The sequence below is a fragment of the Marmota marmota genome, unplaced genomic scaffold (assembly GCF_001458135.2).
Source record: "Marmota marmota marmota unplaced genomic scaffold, marMar, whole genome shotgun sequence".
NCBI classification, from domain to species: Eukaryota; Metazoa; Chordata; class Mammalia; order Rodentia; family Sciuridae; genus Marmota; species Marmota marmota.
This window is the reverse complement of record NW_026000174.1, coordinates 63117550-63130172: the sequence shown is the minus strand read 5'-3', so window position 1 is coordinate 63130172 and position 12623 is coordinate 63117550. Positions and strand designations below refer to the sequence as shown.

The window sequence follows — 12623 nt, the reverse complement described above, 5'->3', positions numbered from 1 at the left end:
TTTTTTTTTTTTTTTTTTTTTTTTTTTTTAGGGGTATACTGGGGATTGAACTCAGGGGCACTCGACAACTGAGCCACAATAGCCACAGCCCTATTTTATATTTTATTTAGAGACAAGGTCTTATTGAGTTGCGTAGTATCTCACTTTTGCTGAGGCTGGCTTTAAACCCACGACCCTCCTGTCTCAGCCTCCCGAGCTGCTGGGATTACAGACGTGTGCCATGGTGTCTGTCAGTTTTGTACGATTAGAATGCGTGCACAAGCTTTCAAAATTGAGGCTGGTGCTCAGTCTTTCTGACACCAGTAACCTGGACCGAGCCCTTCCAATGGGCAGTGGACTCTGTGTGGATTTCCCCTTAAAATTCAAGAGGCACTTACCATAGTCATCCTGAGGTGTTGGCTGTGTGTCAGGCGCCTGCGGATCTGCCTGGCCTTTGGTGCACTTGCAAAAATATGAATTGATAAAGATATCAGTTCAAAATAAGACCAAATCTTTAAAAAGTTCACCTAAGTAAGAAGCAACTCATGAACTGTGAAATACCAAGTTCAACACAGCAGAGTGTTCCAGCGAGGAATGGCCAAGAGGAAGTGTGGAGACAGAGGACCCTTTCACATCAGGGTAAATGCGAAAGTGAAATGAAGACACTACCTGTCTGGCTGCACTAACACAACTGCCTTTTTTGGAAAGTCCCTAGTTTTATGTTTGACTTTGTGGCTGTGATTGCCCAAGAAGTTTTCTCCTAACAGAACAGTTCAATTTCAATTTCACTTACATTTCCAGCTTATGAAAGGTTAAGGCCTCCTGGCCTGATTGTCTTTGTTTACTCAAGAATTCTCCTGGACGGTCTGTTTGAATTTTGTTTTAACCACGTGACTTCTGAGAATTTCACTGTTAGTTCCATTCTGCCTGCTCAGTCCTTTAGAGACCCACCAAGCACTGACCAAAACCAAAGCCTGAGAAACAGACATTGTCACGGGTGATTCCTTTCTAAGGAGAGTTCAGGGTTATGAGTGAAGGAGGAGAATGGCTTTTGCACGTTCTTGGAAGGTGGTCTGGGCTAGACAGGTCACCTTGTCAAGAAGTTACTTCTGTATAAAATTAATAAAACAGTTATTATAAAATTAATAAAAGAGTTATTACAAGAAAAATGAGGTTAAAAGAAATAATCTGCACTGACAATTTTTTCCTTTTTTTATTATTAAATTTTTTTAATTCTAATTTGTCACATATGATGGCAGAATGCAATTCATTTCATATTACACATATAGGGCACACTTTTTGAAGTCACTGAATGTACATAAAGAATTTTCACAACATTCCTGTCTTCATACATGTGCTTAGGGTAATGATGTCTAACTTGGTCCACCATCATTCTTACCCCCTTGCCTCCTCCTTTCCCCTCCCTCCCCTTTGCCCTACCTAAAGTTCCTCCATTCTTCCCACGCTTCCCCCCACCACTTCCCCATTATGAGTCAGCATCATCATATCAAAGAAAACATTCAGCCTTTGTTTTTTTGGGATTGGCTTGCTTCACTTAGCATTATATTCTCCAACTCTATCCATTTACCTGCAAATGCCATGATTTTATTCTTCTTTAATGCTGAGTAATGTTCCATTGTATATATATATACCAAAGTTTCCCTATCCATTCATCTACTGAAGGGCATCTAGGTTGGTACCATAATTTAGCTGTTGTGAATTGTGCTACTATAAACATCGATATGCCTGTGTCCCTGTAGTATGCTGTTTTTAAGTCCTTTGTGTATAAATTGAGGAGTGGGATAGCTGCGTCAAATGGTGGTTCCATTCCCAGATTTCCAAGGAATCTCCATACTGCTTTCCAGATTGGCTGCACCAATTTGTAGTCCCACCAGCAATGTATGAGTGTGCCTTTCCCCCACATCCTCACCAACACTTATTGTTGTTTGTATGCATAATAGCTGCCATTATGACTGGAGTGAGATGAAATCTTAGAGTAATTTTGATTTGCATTTCTGTATTTGCTAGAGATGTTGAATATTTTTTCATATGTTTGTTGATTGATTAGTATCCTCTTCTGAGAAGTGTCTGTTCAGTTCCTTGGTCTATTTATTGTGTTATTTTTTTTGTGTTAAGGTTTTTGATATATATATATATATATATATCTCCTAGAGATTAGTGCTTTGTCTGATGTGCCTGTGCCAAAGATTTGCTCCCATTCTGTAGGCTCTCTATTTACCTCACTGATTGTTTCTTTTGCTGAGAAGAAGCTTTTTAGTTTGAATCCATCTCATTTATTGATTCTTTGTTTTAATTCTTGTGCTATAGTAGTCTTATTAAAGGAAGTTGGGGCCTAATCTGACATGATGGAGATTTGAGCCTACTTTTTCTTCCATTAGGTGACATTATTTTTTTTATAGTAAAAAATAGACATTCCTAATCTCACTGTTCCTGTGCCAATCCCAGCAGATATCTCTAGACCTATGAGTAAAGGAATAAACCAAAGGGCTCTTTTGTTTCTGGTGTGTGCTGTTATTGGCATAGGCAAACTTTGGTTGTTAGGTAAAACATCACTTTAAGGAGTAAGAAAGTCCAAGGTACAGAGGCCAGCACAATTTTTGGTAGGCAGGGAAACTATGAGCCTCACAAAGGAAAAATGCCTCAGAATTTGGGGGACTCCAGGGCTGTGGGGCTGATACAAATGCATGTCTTTAAGTTCTATTAAAAGAGCTATTGTCTTTTTTTTTAAATGCCCAGAAATGGCTGTACTTTGGTTACAACTGTTTTTGCTAGGTGTTCAAGACCAAGCAGTTAAAATTGACCTTACTCCTATCTACTGTTAAGAGTCATCTGAGTTTCCTGCCAGGGTCAATCTTGGGAACTTGAGAGCAGCCTCTTATCCTTTAGTGCTATCTGTCAGGATAGGTCAGGGTCTACGTGACAATGAGGTTTCCCTTGGAAGCATCAGGGATATCTGCCTTCTTCAGTGATCCTCCTTTTTTGCAGCATGTGCACTGGTTGGCTTTCTGTTCTTCAGGGTCTCATTGCTCCCTCTAATTGAGAGGTTATATGGCCCAGAATTGCAAAGCCCTCAGAAAAGCCCCCTTGATCCCTGGGTTCAAACTGACTCAGAGGGCAAGAGCTAAATATTAGCTATTTTCTTTCTTGGCCCTTTTGTTTCCTTAAACTTTAATCCATAGGCTTTGGCCTAAAACCTCCCATCATATATGAGTCATTAGTAAATACTGGGATGGATTCTCCAGTCCACACTGCTGGGTGTACTAATTGTGGGTCTGGAAAATATGTCCAATAAGTTTCTCCCTGTGTCCCAGTTACCTGGCAGCACAACAGAGCTAGCATTGCTACAGTGTCAATGCTGGAGACTTAGTTCTTTCCTGCTGCTGGATCATCTGCTCAGCCTGCAGCGTCAGATTCTTCAACAGCTTCCATGAGGGTAGCTTCACCATTGGGTTTCTTTGGGCCATCTTCTTTTCCCTCATCATTTGAAGCTTCCTCTTCTTGCTGGGAGTCAGGGCTGACATCTCTGGATTGATCCTCAGTCATTTGAACCTTGGCTCTAGGTCCTCGATGTCTGATGGCCCGTTCAGGTACCCAAGTAGGACGAAATGCACCTTCTAGGAAAATATAAGCATGTCTTCTACCCCATATTATTACTGAATCTGATCCTGTCCATTGACCTGTTTGTAAATCTTTTTACCAAACTTGGCCCAAAGGACCTGTTGCTGTGGAAGACGTGTGTCACTCAGCTGCAGTGTGACCTTCTGAGTCACAGTTTAGACAATTTAAAACAAACAAGGAATGACTAAGGTCATTTTTTGGGGGTCCTATTTCCCCCTTTGTGTTTTTGTAACTGCAGCTTAATAGATAAATGAGTTTGTTCTACAATGGCTTGACCCCGAGGGTTGTAAGGAATACGTTTTATGGTCAACAGGAAACTGTTGGCACAACTGCTGAAAAGAACAGCTAGTATAATCTGGTGAATTATCGGTTTTAATCTGTAAAGGACATCCTAATACTGCAAAGGCAGCTAGGCAATGAGAAATAATATGTCGTGTATTTTCTTTTGCATGGGCTGTGGCAGAGATGAATCTGGAATAAGTATCTTCAATTACATGTACATAACATTGTTTGCCAAATTGAGGAATGAGAGTTACATCCGTTTGCTATATCTGATTTGGTCGTAACCCACAGGGATTCACAACAGATGGTAAAGATGGAATATATATAACACATTGTGGGCCTTGATGTACAATTTGACAAACTTGCCCTCTGGTAATATTAAATTTTTTACGCAAACTAGAAGCATTTCGATGATGCAAAGAATGTGAAGCTTGTGCATGTCATACAAAGACATTTTCTGACAAATAGCAACCAGTTTATCAATCTTATTATTACCTGATGTTAAAGGCCCTGGGAGATTAGTGTGGGCCCATATATGGCCTATAAAACATGGATGTGGACATATTTGAACTGTCTTCTGCAAGGTATGAAACAAACCGAATAACTCTTGTGATGGTGTGTACCCAATAGTTGAAGTTCCAATAGTTTTTGTAACTCCACTGCATATAAACTATCAGAATAAATATTAGTTGGCCCATTTGTAAAATGACTTAAAGCACAAATGAGAGCTTGAATTTCTGCTCATTGCACAGAAGTATATGGTGTTTGTATTACCTGTGTATGAACATGGCTATAAAAAACCTGCTTTACCTGAACTTGCTTGACCCATCAGTGAACACTGATAGTGGCCCAACTATTGGTTGATCACACACAATTTTTGGGAAAATAAATGTAGTTACTAAGACGAATTGAATAATTTTATCACCAGGATAATGACTTTGTATCTGACCAGGAAAATTAGCAAAAGCTACTTGCCAAGTATTAGAAGTTTGGAAAAGCCAATCATTCTATTGAGTAGAATAAGGGATAATAACAACATTAGGTTCTGATCCAACCGGCTGTAAAACTCGCATCCTGCCTGTAATAACCAACTTAGCAACAAAATCATGAAAAGGAGTCAATGACTTTTGAGGAGAATGGGCTAAGTGGATCCATTCAATAACTCCCAATGATGGCCATATGGCTCCTGTAGGAGCATGAGCAGTGGGAAATATTAATAAATATATGGGCTCCTCTGGGTTAATTCTGGTAAGCTGAGTATTTTTCATAGCAAATTCAACCTGCTTTGAGGCCATTTTTCCTTTTGTTGTGAGCTGATGAGGAGAAGTCAGAGAAGGCCCTCCCCATCCCCTCACCACCCCCCTTAAGATCTGAAGCAAAGGATTCAAATGGGCAGTAGTTAGTTTTAAAGATGGTGTCAGCCAACTAATATCACCTAATAATTTTTGAAAATCATTAAAGGTATGTAATTCTTTGACTCTTCTTTGTAAGTTTTGAAGACAAATTGTGCATCCTTCTATTATATTACCTAGATACCAAAAAGGAGATATTTTTTTGCAACTTTTTAGGTGCTTTGCACAAACCCATTGCAGTAAGTGAATTTTCTAACTGAGCAAAAACTTTTAAAAGTACATCTGAACTAGCATAAGCTAAAATCATATCACCCACAAAATGAATAATAAATATATGTACCAGAGAATTTTCCCCTTATAGGCATGATAGCCCGTGCCACAAAATTTTGAAAAAGAGTTGGACTATTACACATACCCGGAGATAAAACTTGTGATATTCAGCAATATCTCTTAACTGGTTCTTTAAAATTTATTGCTGGAACACTAAAAGCAATTTTTTTACCATCACCTTGATGTAAAGGTATTGTGAAAAAAAAAACTGTCTTTAAGATCTATCACCATTAGATGATAATCTAAAGGAAAGGCTGTAAGAGAAGGAAGTCCTGGTTGTAAAGCTCCCATGGGCTCAAGAGCGCAATTAATTGCCCTGAGATCTTGCAACAACCTCAATTTACCAGACTTTTTCTTAATTAGAAAAATTGGTGTGTTCCATGGACTAAAAGTAGGTTCTATATGGCCAGCCTGAAGTTGTTCCTGGACCAACATATTGGCTATTTTAAGTTTCTCCCCCTGTTAAGGGCCACTGACAAACCTAAATTGGCTCTTCTGTAAGCCAGTTAATCTTTTCTGCTGTTATTTGGGCCAGGAAGAATGTCAGTGTCCCTACCAAAAAATTTAACTAGTCTTCGCTGGGGAGACTGGGTTATAGGTAAATACCTTCATGTAAATTCCCTTCAAATTTACTAGGAGAAATAAATTTTTGATTAAGTCCCTGAGATGACACAATGGAGTTTGGCGTTATTAATAACAAACCCAAGCTGCTTAGAATATCTGCACCACATAAATTTACTGGCAAGGGGTCTAGGATTTAGTTTAAAGACTCCAGAATTGTCCTCTTTGTCCTCCCACTGAAGATATTGAGTCCTCTGTGCAGGTTGAGAAATTTGGCCAATTCCTTCTAAGCTGGCAGGTGCATTGGGTAAAGGCCACTTCTTTGGCCAGTAGCTGCTAGAAATAATTGACTTGCCTGCTCCAGGATCAAGCACACCACTGAAATTTTTAGGGTTGATTTTAAGATCCAATAGAGGGTGCTCCTGTCTAACCCACTGAGCCTAATACGCCTGGTCTGGGGACCCAGAACTTGGGTTTTCACCTGGGCCATTTGAGGAGTGACAAAACAAGAATATTAATGGTGCTATCACATCCCTTGGAGAAAGCTGAATAATGCAATTTGCTTGAGCTATCATCTTCATTTCTCCTTCATAATTTGGATCAATAACACCTGGCAATACCTGAATTCCTCTTTGAGTTAATTGCTTCATCCCAACACTAGGTGTGGCAGCGGCCCGGTGAATCTCTGTAGAGATTTGTCGTGGGCCCACTTCAGGAGTTAAAATTAGTCCCATGGCTGGCCAGATTCCCAAGCCCCTGCCTCCTGAGGTGGAAACATTCTGGAAGGATAGCAATGCTGGACCAGCTGGGCTAGGCTTGATGATGTCTGACTGTGTGCCTGCGGCTCCTCTTCTGGTGTAAACTGCAATGCTCCCACTGTTTGGCGGGGTCCCAGGTAGGCCCTGCCTCCAGTTTCCTGGCAGTGGTGGAGACCAAGTGGAGCCACAAATGGTGGCTGGCCACTTCTGCCATGCCTGCCGGAGCTTCCCCATTCCATGTGGTCACCTCTCCAATGGCGCCAGTGCAAATGAGGTGGATCTCCCTGGCTGCATGGTGACCCACAGTCCCTAGCCATGTTCCCACTCTTACTACAGTTAAAACAGTGCCTCTGAGAATGGCGTCTCCTAGATTGAGGTTGTAAAACTTGCTTTAAAGCCACAGCAATAGTCAAACCTTGCAATTGCATCGGACCCACATTAAAGCAAAGGCGAATAAATTCAGAAACAGTTCCTTTTCCCCTGGCAGACTTTATTGGCATTTTCAAAAGCTAATTGTTTGACCAAAGCCTCAGATGCATTTGAGTTACCAATGGTTCAATTAGCTGCTTGGTAAAGGTGTGCTACAAAATCTGAGAATTTCTCCTCTGGTCCCTGCTGGATCTGACTGATAATCTACAATTTTTTTGTCTTAACTTGGTAGTTCTCTCCGGGCTTTCCTAGCACATGAACTAATCTGAACATAAATTGGTAAGTCACAATTTAAGTGTTGTTCTAAAACTGCAAATGGTCTGGTTCTAGTTAACATCTCTTCAGGACTATCGGTACGATGTCTGCAATTCTTTTTGTCTTGTTCAGTGCAAAAATCAGTCCAGTTTGATCTCCATAATAAAAAAAATCACTTCCAGACATACAGGCTTTGGCTAGCCCAGACACACAGGCTTTGGCTAGAGTAATCCAGTCACGAGGTGGTGATGGCTCACTACAGACTGATTCAGTCAGGCTCTGAACAAAAGGCGAACTTGGACCATAAGTGCAACAAAGCATTTTTCAGTTCCTTTATAGTTAAAACTATGAACCACAGCGTAAAGATGCTGGTTTTGCTCATCTACCTGCTCAAAAACAGGAAAAAGCTGGAAACCTGTAACGTCTTCTCACTTTCTCCATCGGACTGGGAATCCTCCAAATCCCGGAGTTCAGCCTCTCAGGAATTTCTCAGTTCAGTTTCCTCCCTTCCATCTCGAATTCCCTTTCTTGAAACTCCATCCAGCCTGGTTCCCTCTCTAGCACGTGCCTCTGCCAAGGAGTTTCGAGCTGCTGTTACTTGAATAGTCTTAGGTCTTGCTCTGAGGCTTTCTGTCTGAGGTTTCTGAGCTATGGACTGGGCATGGCTTGACTCCGCCCTTAGTCTGGCCACAGAGAGGGAAATTTGTCTCCGAATGGCACCAGGCTATTTGTCATGTTCAAAGTTCCCAACTACATTCTGCAGCCCTTCCAACAATTCCTTGGAGGACCAGTGGTCCTCTTCTAGGTCTATGAAAAGACACATTTCTAAGGCAGTCCAGATTTTCTGAATCTTCTCTATTGTACTTCTAGGTAGTTCAACAACCTTTAAACAGCTTTCTACCTATCCTCTCCCAAATATGCAAATTAGGCGAATCTTCCTCCCCAAAACACGGACAGATATCATTGACTATTTTTAGGAATTGAGTGAGCTGGGCTCTCTTGATCTGTTTTCCCCTACAATTAATTGACATCTCCAGGATTATGAAGTAGATCTCTCTCTCTGAAGACTATGAATTCCCCATGATACGCTTAGCGTCCTTTACTCTCCATCAGCAATCTATTTTCTCTCACAACCCAATCGATGTTACTCTGAATTTTGTAAGTGCATTTAACCAATGTCTACCCGCCAAATTCACAACCAGTGCCCCTTGTTCAGGCGCCAATCTGCTGCCCCCATCTAGTGTGGGCAATTGAACCAAAGTCACTCATGTAAATTTGGGATGACAGGAAAAGACCATGCAGACACTAAATACCTTTATATAAGCTTCAGGATGGCTTCCCCAGCTTCCAGCCTCAAGCTCCCACAAGTGGGGCAAGAGAAGGGCACGAGAAGCTGACCAGAGAAAGGGAGTGCATGTTCTGAGGACATTATGGCCCCAATTCTTCCAGCCTCTTAGGGTTGACATTCCCTTTAGTTTCACAGAACATCTATCTTAGATGTTTCTTAGAACATCTATCCAAAAATAAAAATAAAAAATAAAAAAGGGCATTGAGTAGGCTTACAAAGCAACAGGTAAGCTTCACTCAACACCCACGCCCCACCCCCCCCAATACCTAGAACCATGCCTCATTATCTGAGTAGAGGTAAAGCCCAAGTTATTGCAGAGCGTGATAATTGTTCAGTATCTCTTGCTCAGGACTTAAGGGTGTGCATTTCCAGAGTGGCTCCCGACATTCAATGTTGACAGCTACAATGCTACAATGCACAATAGCAAAATTATGGAATCAATCAAGATGCCTGTCAATAGATGAATGGTTTAAGAAATTATGGCATATATATATATATATATATATATATATATACTATTCAAAACACTATATATGTATATATGTATACACATTCTACTCAGTCATAAAAAAGAATGGAATTGTGGTATTTGCTGGTTAATGGATAGAAATGGAGAACATCATCCTAAATTAGCCAAACTCAGAAACACAAAGTTTGAATGTTTTCTCTCATCTATGGAAGCTGGAGTAAAATGAAGGAAATGGGGAGAAAATGATAGGATAGAGAGCCAGTAAAATATAAATCAATAGATGAGCCAACGAAGTCTAGTAGAGAAGAGGAAGGAGAAAAGGAGAGGGGAGAGAATTCGAGAGGGAAAAGAAGGGGGAATCATGACCGATTTTCATGCAAGTATGTGTTTGTGCAAATGAACCCAAATACTATGTATAAATATAAAGGTCAAATAAAAAAGGAAACAATTTAAAATATACCAAGGAGGAAGAAAAGGTGACTAAGTAAAACATAAGCCACAACCAAAATTCCTCCCAGTTATTGACAATGAGTAGGGTCAAAATGGGTATCATGGGGCTTTCACCTGTGAAACTAAAGGAAATGTTAACCCTATGAGGCTGGAAGAATTGGGGACACAATGTCCTCAGGCAGCTCACATTTGAAACATTTCAGTTTCCAAGAGATTCCATAGGAGAATTCAGGAAAGACTTGGAAATTAGGTTCAAAATGGGTTTTGTAGGATGAATTAGATGGGGGCATAGGCCAGTTCCTCTGATCTACAATCTTCTGGAATATTCTGGCTTTGAGCAGCTCTAATTCAACCCTCCTCTCACAGTCCAGCCTCAGCTGGGTGTGTCGCATTCAATGCCAGCCACTCAACAAACCTCTCAGGACCTGCCAGCCCTGTCACACACCTCCCAATCACTTTATCATTGATAATCTGGCTACATGTCCCTAGCCCTGTGTGTACCTAATGATGGGCACATCCTGTCTTGGCAATCATTGTCAAGTCTGGAGTACTCTTACAGTTTGATCTGGAATGTTCCCCAAAGGCTCATGTGCTGACTTTGAAACCAGTCTTGAAAATCAGGATTGGTTCCTTGTTCCTCCAGTGTTGAAGATTAAACATCCGAGAAAAATCTGTGGCAAGAAAACTAGTTTAATAAAGTAGGTGCTCAAGTGAGTGGGGGTGTCCTGCCCCATTCCTTCTTTAAAGTTTAGGGTTTATTTTTTTCATGCCTCCTCTTCCTCTTGTCTTGCCTATGTGATGACTAAAAGGCAGGAAGAGAGATGCAGGGGGTCATTGTTTGTGTTGAAAAATTCGATCCCTCCCCTCCTCCTCTTATCTTGACTTTATGACCAAAAATCAGGAAAGGAGCCACCCAGGGGGTACTCGTTAACAACTTCTTGATAGGAAAAACAATTTCCTGGAGGCAGAGGTAAACTTGGTACCAGATTGTGAGGAGGGAGAAATATTCTGGAGTATTAGCACTTTATTTCATTTTGAATTAGCCCCCATCTTCCCAACCCAATCATTCATTATCGACACTACCTTTCCATTGCCTTGTCTCATTATCCCCTCTGATTAAGGGAACCCTTACTGCTATAAGGGGAAATGGGTGATGACCACTCTGGCTGCTTCAGGTGAAGGGGGCGGTGTAACCTGGGGCAAGCAGCATGGGTTTCCCTTTTTGGGAATGTTTGGGGTCAGTTGAGGGGGTCCATGGTAAAAATCTGGCTCAGTAAGAACAGATTGTAAAGTCATCTGGGAGGTGGGTGCTTCTATGAGAGAAACAAAAAGACCTGAGAACTGGAATGAGATTAATACAAAATAAATGTTGTAGCATCTGGAACATGTCAATAAATATCATGATGATGATGTTAGAAACCAGTAATTTTCACCAAGAGGTGCAAGAACTAAGAAGTGTTCCATGAAAAGTCCATTTAGGACATAGCCTCTATTTAGGAGTGTCAATCTGTAATGATATTAGTTACATTGCCAGAGTTATCAGGAATATAAATATAACACTTAGTTCTTCTAATGTCACAGATGCCCTCATAAGATGTAGTTAAGCTATCTAATGTCATCTGATTTTTGTAAAATACCTTTTTATTGGCATAACCTCTATGCTTAGTAGAGAGCCTTTTCTTTTCTTTATTTTTTCTTCTAATTATTTGTACATGACAGCATAATGCATTTTGGTACATCATACATATATGGAGTATAACTTCTCATTTGACTGGTTGTACATGATGTAGAGTTACACTGGTCATGTAATCATATGTGCACATAGGGTAATAATGTCTGATTCATTCTACTATTATTCCTACCCCCATATTCCTCCCCTTCTCTTTACTCCCCTCTCTCTAATCCACAGTACCTCTACTTTTCCCTAGCCCCCCACCCCTTACTGTGAATTAGCATCCACATTTCAGGGAAAATATTTGGCCCTTGGTTCTTTGGGATTGGCTTATTTTGCTCAGCATGATATTCTCAATTTCCATCCATTTATCAGCAAATGCCATGAATTCATTCTTCTTTAAGGCTGAGTGATATTCCATTGTGTATATACACCACACTTTTTTCATTCATCTGTTGTTGAAGGGCATCTAGGTTGGTTCCACAGTTTGGCTATTGTGATTTGAGCCGCCGTAAACATTGACACGGCTGTGTCCCTGTAGTATGTCAATTTTAATACAGAACACTAGGATTTCTTTAATTTCTAGAGATGGGTCAACTGGTGGTTCCATTCCAAGTTTTCTGAGGAATCTCCATACTGCTTTCCATACTGGTAGCACCAATTTGCAGGCCCACCAACAATGTGTGAGTGTACCTTTTCCCTCACATCCTCACCAATATTTATTGTTGCTTGTATTCTTGATAATTGCATTTTGACTGAGTGAGATAGAATCTTAGTGTATTTTTTTTTGTGGGGGGAGGGGAGGGTGAGGTGGGTGCCAGGGATTGAACTCAGGGGCACTTAAGCACTGAGCTTCATCTCCTGCTCTTTTTCTTTTGTATTTTAATTAGAGACAGGGTCTCACTGAGTTGCTTAGCACCTTGCTGTTACCAAGGCTGTCTTTGAACTCATGATCCTCCTGCCTCAGCCTCCCGAGCTGCTGCAATTATATGCATAAACTCCATGCCTGGCTCAGTGTAGTTTTGATTTGCACTTCTTTAATTGCTAAAGATGTTGAACAGTTTTTCATATATTTGTTGATCGATTGTAGTTCTTTTTC

At 40.7% G+C, this 12623-nt stretch overlaps 1 long non-coding RNA gene across 1 annotated transcript in view; it reads right to left on the bottom strand.

Annotated features, from left to right (window-relative positions):
* The window catches only part of LOC107135879, a 6627-nt gene extending 5935 nt beyond the window's left edge, over nt 1–692 (bottom strand). The window contains exons 1-2 of the long non-coding RNA XR_001502623.2: nt 541–692; nt 378–441 (exon numbers count right to left, since the gene is read on the bottom strand). This is a non-coding gene — a long non-coding RNA (uncharacterized LOC107135879). The remainder of the gene's footprint in view (nt 1–377; nt 442–540) is intronic.
* Between the last annotated feature and the right edge of the window lie 11931 nt (nt 693–12623).